This window comes from Lycium ferocissimum, chromosome 12 (genome assembly GCF_029784015.1).
Source record: "Lycium ferocissimum isolate CSIRO_LF1 chromosome 12, AGI_CSIRO_Lferr_CH_V1, whole genome shotgun sequence".
Classification (NCBI taxonomy): Eukaryota; Viridiplantae; Streptophyta; class Magnoliopsida; order Solanales; family Solanaceae; genus Lycium; species Lycium ferocissimum.
The window spans coordinates 29,067,694-29,079,172 of record NC_081353.1 but is presented as its reverse complement, the minus strand read 5'-3'; the positions used below and the strand labels follow the sequence as shown (position 1 = coordinate 29,079,172).

At 35.5% G+C, this 11,479-nt stretch overlaps 1 pseudogene; it reads left to right on the top strand.

Annotated features, from left to right (window-relative positions):
- Window positions 1–1,482: 1,482 nt before the first annotated feature.
- LOC132040924 (wall-associated receptor kinase-like 1) lies at window positions 1,483–10,980 on the top strand (annotated as a pseudogene).
- Window positions 10,981–11,479: the final 499 nt, after the last annotated feature.

Sequence of the window (11,479 nt, the reverse complement as noted above, 5' to 3'; positions counted from 1 at the left end):
CTCTCGCCACGACCACGATTAGAAAAACTTTCTAGCTTATCTTTCGATTAACGGACTCCCCTTCATTCGAAATGCCTTTTCTTCATTTTTTTCATGTAACCTTAGGAGCCTTTCTTCATGAGCTTGCAGAGAACTCATTAGTTCATCAAAAGAATAATCAGATAAGTCATGACATTCCTCAATCACAGCAACAATATGTTCAAACTTTGGAGTAAGACTCCTTAAAACTTTTGCAACATCGCTTTTCCGTATATATCTTCACCATAAGGCTTCATTTGATTAACAAGAGAAGAAACTCTAGACAAATAAGTTTGAATAGATTCATTACTTTTCATAGAAAGAGTTTCAAAGTCACGACGATAAGTCAGCAATTTTACCGTAATCACTTTAGGTGAACCTTGAAATTCCTTCTTCAAAATCTTCCATGCCTGCGAAGACGTAGTTGCTGCTAAAATTCATGAAAAAATTGCATCATGGACTGCTTGTTGAATGAAGAACAAAGCTTTGGCACCCTTCTTTTTTATCTCTTTCAGTTTTTCTTCCTCTTCGTCAGAGCCTGCTTGATCCACAAAGCCTGCTTCCACCAGCTCCCAAACCCCTTGTGATTTGAATAGAGTTTTCATTTTGATACTCCAAAACTCATACTTTTCACCAGTGAAAATTGGCATGAGTGGCTGTAAAGATGATGAAATACCATTCACTGCCATTTTTCTTTTTGCTCTCACACTTCCTCTCTTGTTTCTCTCCAATACTCAATTGATATAAACCTCACGATTCACTCAATTTTTAAAAAGAACCGGGATTCGATACCAGATTTGTTGGATAAGAAATGGAAATCGAAGGAGAAAGTGAACAGAAAATAGAGCAAAAGAGATGAAAAATCGCAATTCTTTGTCTTTCTCGATGAATCACTTAAGTTAACAAGCATCATTTATAAATAGCTTACAATGAAACTGGAAATACTAAAATCTAGGTCCACTAATTTGCTAATTATCTGTAGCAATAACTAAACTTGCTTAAATAAAGGAAACTAACAAACTCTTGAAGTCTTGGTCAAATATTTTTGAATCAATTCTCAACAAAAACGATATGTTCAAAGAACCTTTTTCATTCACATGGTAAGAAAAAAATAATAGACAATACATGAGTATCAATTTCTATTAGAGAGAGATTCCAAATAACAGAAACAACCATCCCATAAGAACCAAAACCAAACAAAAGACAAAAATGAAGGAAAAAGAAAAGTGAAGAAAAAATATCCACATAAATCCACTAGATAGTGAAGGTATGTATCCAATCCAATCAAAGAGATGCTGGACCAGGACATTTCAAAATCAAAATTGAAGTTTTAATTTATGGAAACCTGTAAAGTTATTACTACTTTTTTGTTTGTGGAGAGGTGGGGAAGCATTAGCAGCTTTGACCTCAAAAGTAAAATGTTTGCAGAAATTGTGCCATTATAAGATATGATTAGATCAGAGAATGAGGCAGTAGTACGTACCAGTATACACGAAAATGCAGATTCCCATCTGGTCATCTTTTATTCTTCTTATTGGGCTGCTTTTTAAAGAAACAACACAAGTTTCAGCTCTAAGAATATGGTCATCATCAGCATTATTATCTTCATCAAAGCCTGGCTGCCCTGAGAGATGCGGCAACTTAACCATTCCTTATCCATTTGGAATAGGAAAAGGGTGTTACTTCAATGAACAATTTGAAGTGAGCTCCAATAACAACGCTGCTTTTAGTCGTAGACTTAAATATCCTATGCAACACATATCAATGGAATCCTTGTCGGTTGTTCTTACTTTTAGTCCTACCCCCTACAACAAATTGTCTGGAAAGAACATATACAGTGATGAACTTGGTCAATTAACCACCAATGAGTATTTCAGTATTTCCAACAAGAACATTATAGTAGCCATTGGGTGTGACATTTATGCTGATGTCAAAGATTTAGACACTAGTAGTGGAGACATTATAAGTGGATGTGCTTCTTTCTGCAGCAACATCACCAATAACTTTTCATCTTCTTCAGCTTCATCATCTTATTGCACTGGAAGTAACGGTTGTTGTCAGTCTGCATTTTCGAAATTCCCAAGATTGTCCAGTGCGTCTATACAAACAATGAACACGGAAAACACGTCGTGGAAATCTAGCAATTGCACCTATCTCTTTATTGTGGAAAAGGGCATTTCTGAGTCTAACTTCACCCAATACTTGATAAGTGTAAAGAGGAATATTATCTGTGTGGAGAAAATAGTAGGTGCATCAATGACACAACTAGACCTGCTGGGGGATACCGATGCAGTTGTTCCACTGGTTATCCAGGTAACCCTTACCTCCCTCATGGATGCCAAGGTACTAATTCCCCTGTCCATTTCTCTTTTTTGTTTTGGGATTAATCTCTGTGTATTACTCCCAACTTTCATATCTTACTTTTGTTATTAGTCTATTTCAAAAATAATGTCATCTTTTTATTTATAAGTTTTAATCCCGATATTCTCATATGTTACGCTTAATAACATCCCCTTATAGGTGACAAGGAATGTTTAAGACTATAAGATTCAAAGGGTACTGTTGGTATGCTATAGGCACCTTTGGTTTAATACCACAAGATCCTAAAGCATTCGTCATATTTTTCAACTTCGTGAAAAATCAAACTAAGACACACAAAATAAAACAGAAGTAGTAAAAATATAACAATATCTTAACTTGTTTTAGCATGTAATATGTCTTGTTTTAGCATGTAATATGTCTTGTTTTCTCGGTTACTTATTGTTATACCCCATTTTAACCGGAGTCAAAATGGTTTACAACATTCCGATAATTCAGGGGTTAATTAAAGTTAAGAAGTCGCCACCTAATTATTTATGGTGAATTAGGGCACCTAAGGTTAATTAAAGTTATTTTCCAAAGTTAACTCCGTTTTAAAGTCTACGAAACCAAAAGATTCTAGATAAGGGCTCAATTAATCTAAAGGGAAGGTATTAAGCATCCTTTAAGATCCGTTAAAGACGGTTAACCGACCGGACTTAATATTAATTTAAGGGCCTTGTAAAGTATTAACTTCTAAAGTACTAGCTGATTTTAACGTTTGAAGTAAAAAAAATGACCTCGTATTTGAACATATTTGAAAATAGTGTGGAGTTTAATATATTTCCCACCAAGACTCAAACTCAGAAAAAGACTCCAAAGTGACCAATGCATTTGAAAATTTGATGTGTATTCGGATACGGGGAGATAGATTCTTTTCCAATTGGATTAAAAAAAGGATGGATTACCTAAAAGACGAAATCAGCTAAACCATATGACTTAAACCAAACTTAAAAATTGTTGATCTCTAATGGATGACTTGAAAAAGAAAATAAGTTTAAAACATCTTAAGGAATTTAGTCCATGTGCTAAAGTAACGAAAACAGGGGGTATACTACTGTCAAATAAAACAAAGTACTCTCTTAGCTGCTAACTGTAGGTGAAACTTAGTATGACCAAATAAACCTAAATGTTAGTCATGTTATTCACACAAATGACAGTCAAATATCGCGCAAGGTTAGGATACTTCAAGTCTCTAATGAGTAACCAAAAGCCACTGCAATATCCAAAATAAATAGCTGAAGGGGTATTTGCGACAAGATGTCCGCCCTTTCTAGCCCCTCTTAAATTCTGTTCGGATCTATTCGGGTGAGCGAGAGGCCCTGGAGGAGATGTAGATGTATATTTCAAGCCTTGCGGTGACGTCGAGTCCCAAAGTGGAACTCTTCGGCTCCGATGTGTCATGCAACAAATAAAAAAAAATAACGAAAGATTAGAACAATGATATGATTCTTTTTATAAAAAAAAAAATGAGTAAAGCAACATTATCATTCAATTCACAGCAACATGTAAGCCCAAGGAAGACACTGCAAATATATACATGATTAAGTACATAAAGACGAGAACAATTAATTCGGTTTCACACTAAACACGACAGGCGAATAAACAAAGAAAACATACTCTATGCCCTTTCGGAAATCACTTCTAATTTTAACAAATGATGTCATTTTCTATAAAAGATCCATAAGTATACACCAGATAAGCAAAGTGAATTAAACATGATTCTTTAATAACTAAACTACCGATGCAGATCCATGTCTCGGACCTAAACAAAACCAACGATCAAAAGAGAAGCAAGTTGAGTATCAATTTCCTTGATTTCTAAACATAATCTGTAATTCCTCTAATGAGCCAAGAATAACTGTATATTCTCACTTAGCTAAACATCTTGAAATCATTACGAAATGTCACAGCTACACTTGCTACATATTTATAGCTAACGTACCACATAATATAGATTCAATTAGAGACATATTTTCTCTAACTGGGGAATGGATATCCCGAAGTCATATTGCAATAATGCTACTAGGTATTAAACTAACAAACTTGAATCCTAACAGTATCCGCGACTAACAGAAAGCTGAGCAAAATATCTCTTTCATGATTTTCCAATGAAAACTAAAGCACAAAATTTGCAAGACTTAAAGTTTATTCAAAACAAGTAGTCGTTCCATAAGAGCTATCTCAAACAGAGCTTTAAAAAATCGGAAGAACACTATTAGATAAAGAAAATGCCGAAGCATGATTCCTAAACGAGAGAAACTCTAACTCAAGATTTTATCTAAAACAGGAACATTTATTTCACATTAGCAGCAAAATTTAAGATTCACGAACCTTTTGTTGGTGCAGTGAACAAGAACGACAGCCTCGAATCTACTCTCTCGTTATGAACAAATCCGAGCGAATGAAAAGTTTGAAAGATCCCAAAGTTTAGAGTAGTAGTAAAAGATGAAATGTTGTGTATGGTAAGATTTCAATGATGTTCTCCCCCCCGTTCTTTTCTTGGCTGACTGCTTAAGGTATCTTTTTTTTCCAGAGAAAAGCTCTCCGGTTTTTGAGACCTTTTAAATTCAAAATTTTTTTTAGAGATTCAATTTTAGATTATCACGGGTAATTGGAGCTTCTCACCGGCCAAACAATGGCAGCATAGAAAGGAAGAAAGCAGCTAGATTGTTGGTGAACGTTTTTTCAGGGCTAACACTTAAATGGTGCAACAAATCTGTTTTGCAATAGAAAGACAAAGAGATACTTGGTAGAAAGTGGGTATAAGTCATTTATTCTTAACTTTATATGCTTTTGATTTTTTTCAAAAATCACGTGAAGGCAGCTTTGTTGGTGGACGTTTTTTCACCAAAATGGTGCAACAAATCTGTTATCATAGAAAGACAAAGAGAAAGTGGTAGAAAGTGGAAAGCCTTTTTGATTTTTTCAAAAATCACGTGAAGGCAGCTGACTGCATTTAAATGAGGAGTATTTTGGTATTTTTATTGTTTGGAAAAGACCTAGAATACATAAACATGGGCTGTTATGTCTTGGGCTAATTTGGGCTTACTTTGAGTTAAAATGTGAGCTATTATGGATCTTGTAATGGCTTCCATTGGGCTTAATAACAAGTGCAATATATTATTATGTGATGGCAATCGACGATTAATAAAGTACTAATATTATAACCTCACCATGCATGTAGATACTAATAAAATGTGGATTTATAATTAATTTAACAAGTCGAATCTTGATATGAAATAACCACAATCTATTAAAAATGGTGATAAAACAATACTAGTGTTGTTGATAATAAAATAGTCAAGATGACAATAAAAGGACAATAATAATATTAATAGTAGTAGCATTAAAAATAGTGAAAATAAAGTATTTAGTTTATTAATAACATAGAAGCTCAAGAAAATTAATTGAAAGAAAAGGAGGGTCAAAATTACGTGTCAACACTTATCTCTGTTTTTACGGATGATTCCTTTTTAATTTCCACAGACATCAACGAGTGTGCAAGTTCAAAATGGAAGCGTTGTCCCAACAAAGCTCGCTGTGTTAATACTCCTGGCGGTTTCCTTTGCGAGCCAAATAAACACATGCTACCTATACAAATTTCCTTGGGTATCGTATAACTCTCTTCTTTGTCTTTTTTTTCCCCTCTTTTTTCTTTGTTAAAGTAAATTATGTTTTCTATAACTTTTTATTTGAGACAAGTTATTCCTTTGAACTGTCAAATAGATTCATGATCCTTTTCAAGTTACGACCTAACTAAAATCTTTATGACATTCATTCTAATTAGAAATTCAACATAATATAAGTTTTCAAATTACAAAGGGGCCTGGAGACGTAGGGGAAGTAGGAGGAGCACCAGTTCAGTGTGTTCTTTGCATTTCCAGAAATTTCTCAAAGATTTTAAATATGGATTTATGTATGTTTATAAAGAAATTGGTTTGCTCACAAGCAGGTATTGGAGCAGCATTTACTTTGGCAATCCTGGTAGCAGTTTGTCTTTGGCTACGCAAATGGCTCCGGAAGAGGGAAGAAAAGAAGGCTAAACAAAAGTTTTTCAAGAGGAATGGTGGATTGCTTTTACGACAACGTATTCCCTTAAATGGAGAAAGCACGAGTGACTCTTTGTTGAAACACTTTTTGAAAGAGGAGCTGGAGAAAGCAGCAGACAATTTCAATGAAATTCGAATTCTTGGTAAAGGAGGGCTTGGGACTGTCTACAAAGGAATGTTATCAGATGGAAGCATTGTAGCAGTGAAGAAATCCAATGCAGTGAATGAAGATCAAATTGAACAGTTTATAAATGAGATACTCATTCTGTCCCAAATAAATCACAGACACATTGCCAAGGTACTCTTGACATTTGAATTAGGCTCTTACTACCATTTTATTATAAGTGGAAGAAGAGAACACCACAATTCAAAGATTAAAAAACCTATAATGCATAAACAGGATGGAAGAGGGAGGTGAACATAACACACTAACAATAATAGAAAAATTCATATACTCTTACGAAATAACACACTAGACTTACACACGCACGCACACACGGAGCTACTACATCAACTCTTGCTCCTATTCACAATCATAATTAATGAACAATTTAGGATAAGTCAAAAGTCACTCACTTTAAGCACTGAAAATAGCTCAAGATACAAATGAACTTAGCAGTTTAATCATAATTTTAACATTTGAGTTTACTATTTTCAACAGGTACTTGGCTGTTGCTTAGAAACTCAAGTCCCATTATTAGTTTATAAGTACATCTCGAATGGAACCTTGTCATCCCATATTCACGGAAACCTTAGTGTTATACCCCGCAATTTCGGAGCATAAGTATGACATGCGCCTCACCATAGTAATGGAGTGTCGGAGATGTCCCATGATGTTTTGAAAGGCACAAGCCATGGAAAGTACGTAACAAGGAAGAAAAGGGTGAATTACGATCTCGTAAGTCGTAGTCGGGAAAGAGTATTTTGAAACACGAGAACATGGCCATCATTAGTATAATAAGTGATAAATATCATGTGTGGAGAGTTTCGGAATATTTCGAGATCGAACAAATTGAAGAAAATAAGTTCGACGAACATTTGAGAAATGCTGGATGGATTTTTAGTCAACTTTGGAGGAGCATATCTCCCAGTATATATGGAGTTTTAAGGCGTTTCAAAAGCCTAAAATGTAGCTCGTCGAGTCTAGTTTGTAATGCAATAAACCGCTCGTCGATAGGACGCCGGAGTAGAGAATTATAAACGTTACAAACTGGACTGTCGATGCAGAAACAGCACTGCTACAGTACTGCAACAGTACTGTAGCTACAGTACCGTCGGCCCACCCACTATAAAAGGGCTAAAAACCCCCATTTTCATCACAAAAAAATGCTACAATGTTCCAGAAAATTCAGCCATTAAAAAGGCTCCTTCATCACACAAAAATTGAAGATTTTGGGCAAAATTTCAAACTACGGGATATCAATCGAGGTCCGGGCAACGCGTAGACTCGATTATGATTTCATTTTGGAGTTGGAGGAGCTTGGGAGCAAGTGAAAATTTAAGATCTTGTTACTTTGGTAAATACAAGTATGAATCATTGAATTTATTTCTTTATCAATATGGATTAAGGAATAATTGCAAGAATAAAGGTTATATTTTGTTGTGTTGAGGTTGTTGAATTATGGATTGAGGTTTGATAAAAATTTTGGATAAAATATGTATATATTCATCTTGTAGAATGTTGAGGATGATGCTATTGATGTGTTGGTATTAATTTCAACTTCTTTACGAAAGTAAAGATTATTAAATAGTCATATTACAAGTGGGTTAGTTGAGAAATTTAGGAAACATCGTGTGGGATGTTTTAGGAAGTATATTGATATGGAAATGATTGTATTGATGTTGGTATTGTCATTGTTGTGTTGGTTGTTGAATTGGAATCTCGGGCTAGGCATATAAACAGGGGAAATGCTGCCCGAATTTCGACAGAATTTAAAAGGGCTTTCATTAAGTGTTTAAGACGAGCATATGACGATGATTCTAACAATAGAATGAATGGTTACATATGTAGATTACGAGGCTACGAATAATTCTTAAGAGAGTTGCAAGACAGGAAGTAAGTTGGAAGTCGAGAATTATCTTCCAGGTATGTTAAGGCTAGTCCCCTTCTTTCTAAAGGCATGATCCTTTCGTTATAAACCTTTATGTCCTACCATAATATCATTGTTTCCGCAAATGCTAGAAATCCACGAGTCTCGCGACCCTTATGATGTTATTGAGCTCCCAAAGGCATGATTCTTTCTTACCAAACTATGCTTGAATTCCATGAAAACTCTCATTCCCAAGAATGTTAGAGATTCATGACTTCTAAAGTTTCTATAATGGTAGAGTTGAATAATTTCTTATATGATAACCATGATGATGATCATGAGAGATTTATTTATCCAAGCTCCAAGGCATACGGATTTCATGTTGTTATGAGATAATTTTATTCACAGAGATTTCCATGTACCGGAGCTATATATTATTATGATGAAAATGATGAGGATGATTTCATGTTTAAAGGTTTCAAGTTTATGTTTTCGATGACGATATGAGATCGTTGAACTATTTCTTGATGTCTCAATTTTGTTCATGAATGATGACTATTTCGTTTAAGATTCCAAAAGTACATGACTTGATGCCCTATGAGATTTATGGTCTTATTCTATGCTTGCTCTTATTTCTATTCTCCATTGATAGTCTCACCTTAAATCAATTGTTCCTTCGAGGTGAGACAAAGCGAAGATAATTATTCCATAATATAATCGGAGGCTACCGACCTTACGTCACTCCGATACAGTTGTGGCTTTGATTGGGCTCTTATGCATGCTTTATATATATGTATGTATTTTCTCACACCGCGCGCGCTATAGTCGGACGGTGCACGTAGATGTGCACACACCACCGGTGGGCATGTTATGATATTGCCCCGGACGCGGGAGGCCTGGACGCAGGCTAATGATGATAACACCGAGCCTTAATGGCCGGGCATGATACTATTTATATATCACACCGAGCCTTAACGGCCGGGCAGGTTACTATTTACATATCAGACCGAGCCTTTATGGCCGGGCATGTTACTAAGTATATGTATGAAATGTTTTTTTTAAAGGCTAAGCATGCATGACATCCGTCTTACGAGTCATCGGTGTTCGAGTTATCTCTCTTGCTCATTGTTACTTCTCGCATCTATATTATGATATTATTCATGTCTTACATACTCAGTACATTATTCGTACTGACGTCCCTTCTTGTGGACGCTGCGTTTCATGCCACGCAGGTGTATACAGACGAGTAGAGGATATGGCTAGAAGATGTTCCAGCTGGATTGGCGAGCTCCATTTCTTTCCGGAGTGTTGCCGAGTCACAGTATCCATGCCATGGTATAACGATTTATGTTAGAGACTTTGCGTACGTGAGTCACGTATATAGTATGTCAGTTTTGCAAGCGGCTCTGTAAGCCAATGTATTATCATGCATTACTTTGCAGATTTTATATGATCTCAGATCTTACTTGATTTGATAAAGACGGAAAGAATGTTTTTCTGAAAAACTTTCTTCATGCATTTCATTCCATGACTAAGGGCCCAATGAGACTATGAGTATAACGAGAGCCAGTGGGTTCGCTCGACTCTAAGTAAGGGTCGGGTGCCCATCATACCCTATCAGGATCGGGGTGTGACACTTAGTCACAGTTCTAACCCCACTCTCTCAAAGTCTGAGTTGGATGTTCAGATTCTTTCACACCCAGCAATAATATTATCGTGGGATCATCGCTTAAGAATTGCTGCAGAAATAGCAGGGGCACTTTCTTACATGCGCTCATGTGCTTCTACCACCATTCTTCACAGAGATATAAAATCAAGCAACATATTAATAGGTGATAATTTTAGAGCAGTGGTTTCTGATTTTGGACTTTCGAGATTTTTATCTGTTGACAAGACTCATTTAACAACACTAGTAGGGGGTACATTTGGTTACATAGCACCAGAATACTTCCGATCAGGTCAACTTACCGACAAATGTGATGTCTATGCCTTCAGTGTAATCCTTGCTGAGCTGCTAACAAGTCAAAGAGCTGCCTCTTCAAGCGAAATAGAAGATCCAGGTTTGGTCAGACGTTTCACATTATCATTGAAACAAAATCGCATATTCGAGATCGTAGACACTAAAATTGTAAAAGAAGTTGCGGATGAACATGTGATTTTTGCTGTGGCCAAGCTTGCCAAGAGATGCTTAAATTTTAATGCCAGGAAAAGGCCATGCATGAAAGAGGTGGCAGTTGAACTTGATCAACTTGAGAAAATGAAGCAAGATATGCCTCATTTTGAGTGTTTACCAGGTAACAGTTCTCCAAAAAGTGAAAGTTCACATAGTTATACTACTGATTGTACATAAGAAGATAATCCAAACTCAGTGTCTCACAATGAAATGCATTATGACTGAAAGGAAAGTTTGTAACTTCTATAACTTCAAGTGTTATCTCTTGTAATGTTGAAGTAATTGCACGTACGGACTCATAATCAAATGAAGATTTAGCATGTTTGCATTAATTTTAAGTTGTTGCAAATATGATGAAACTTTTCGTTATTATTTTCCTTTATTATCCATTATTTAATAGGGGTGTCCATGGGGGTTTGATTCGGTTTTCATCAAAACCAAAACCAAAACCAGACCAACTATATACATTTTCTGCTTTGGTTTTTCGTTTTCTTCTTGGCAAATGAAATACAATCAAATTCATTCAATTCAATCTATCATATTTGTGGATAAACTTTTCCATAACGGACGAATAATCTGAGAAATATTCTTATGTGAGAAAATTTTCCCCATAGTACAAATGATAATTATTCCCTTTCATTAACCATGATCCATGATCTGTCTTTTAGTATCCATTATTTAGGGGGTGTTCATGGGGGTTTGATTCGGTTTTCATCAAAACCAAAACCAGACTAACAATATACCTTATTGGCAAATGAAATACAATATTCTTATATTAGAAATTTTCTCCATAGTACATGATAATTATTCCCTCTCATTACGCTGACGAACATTAATATATACATTAA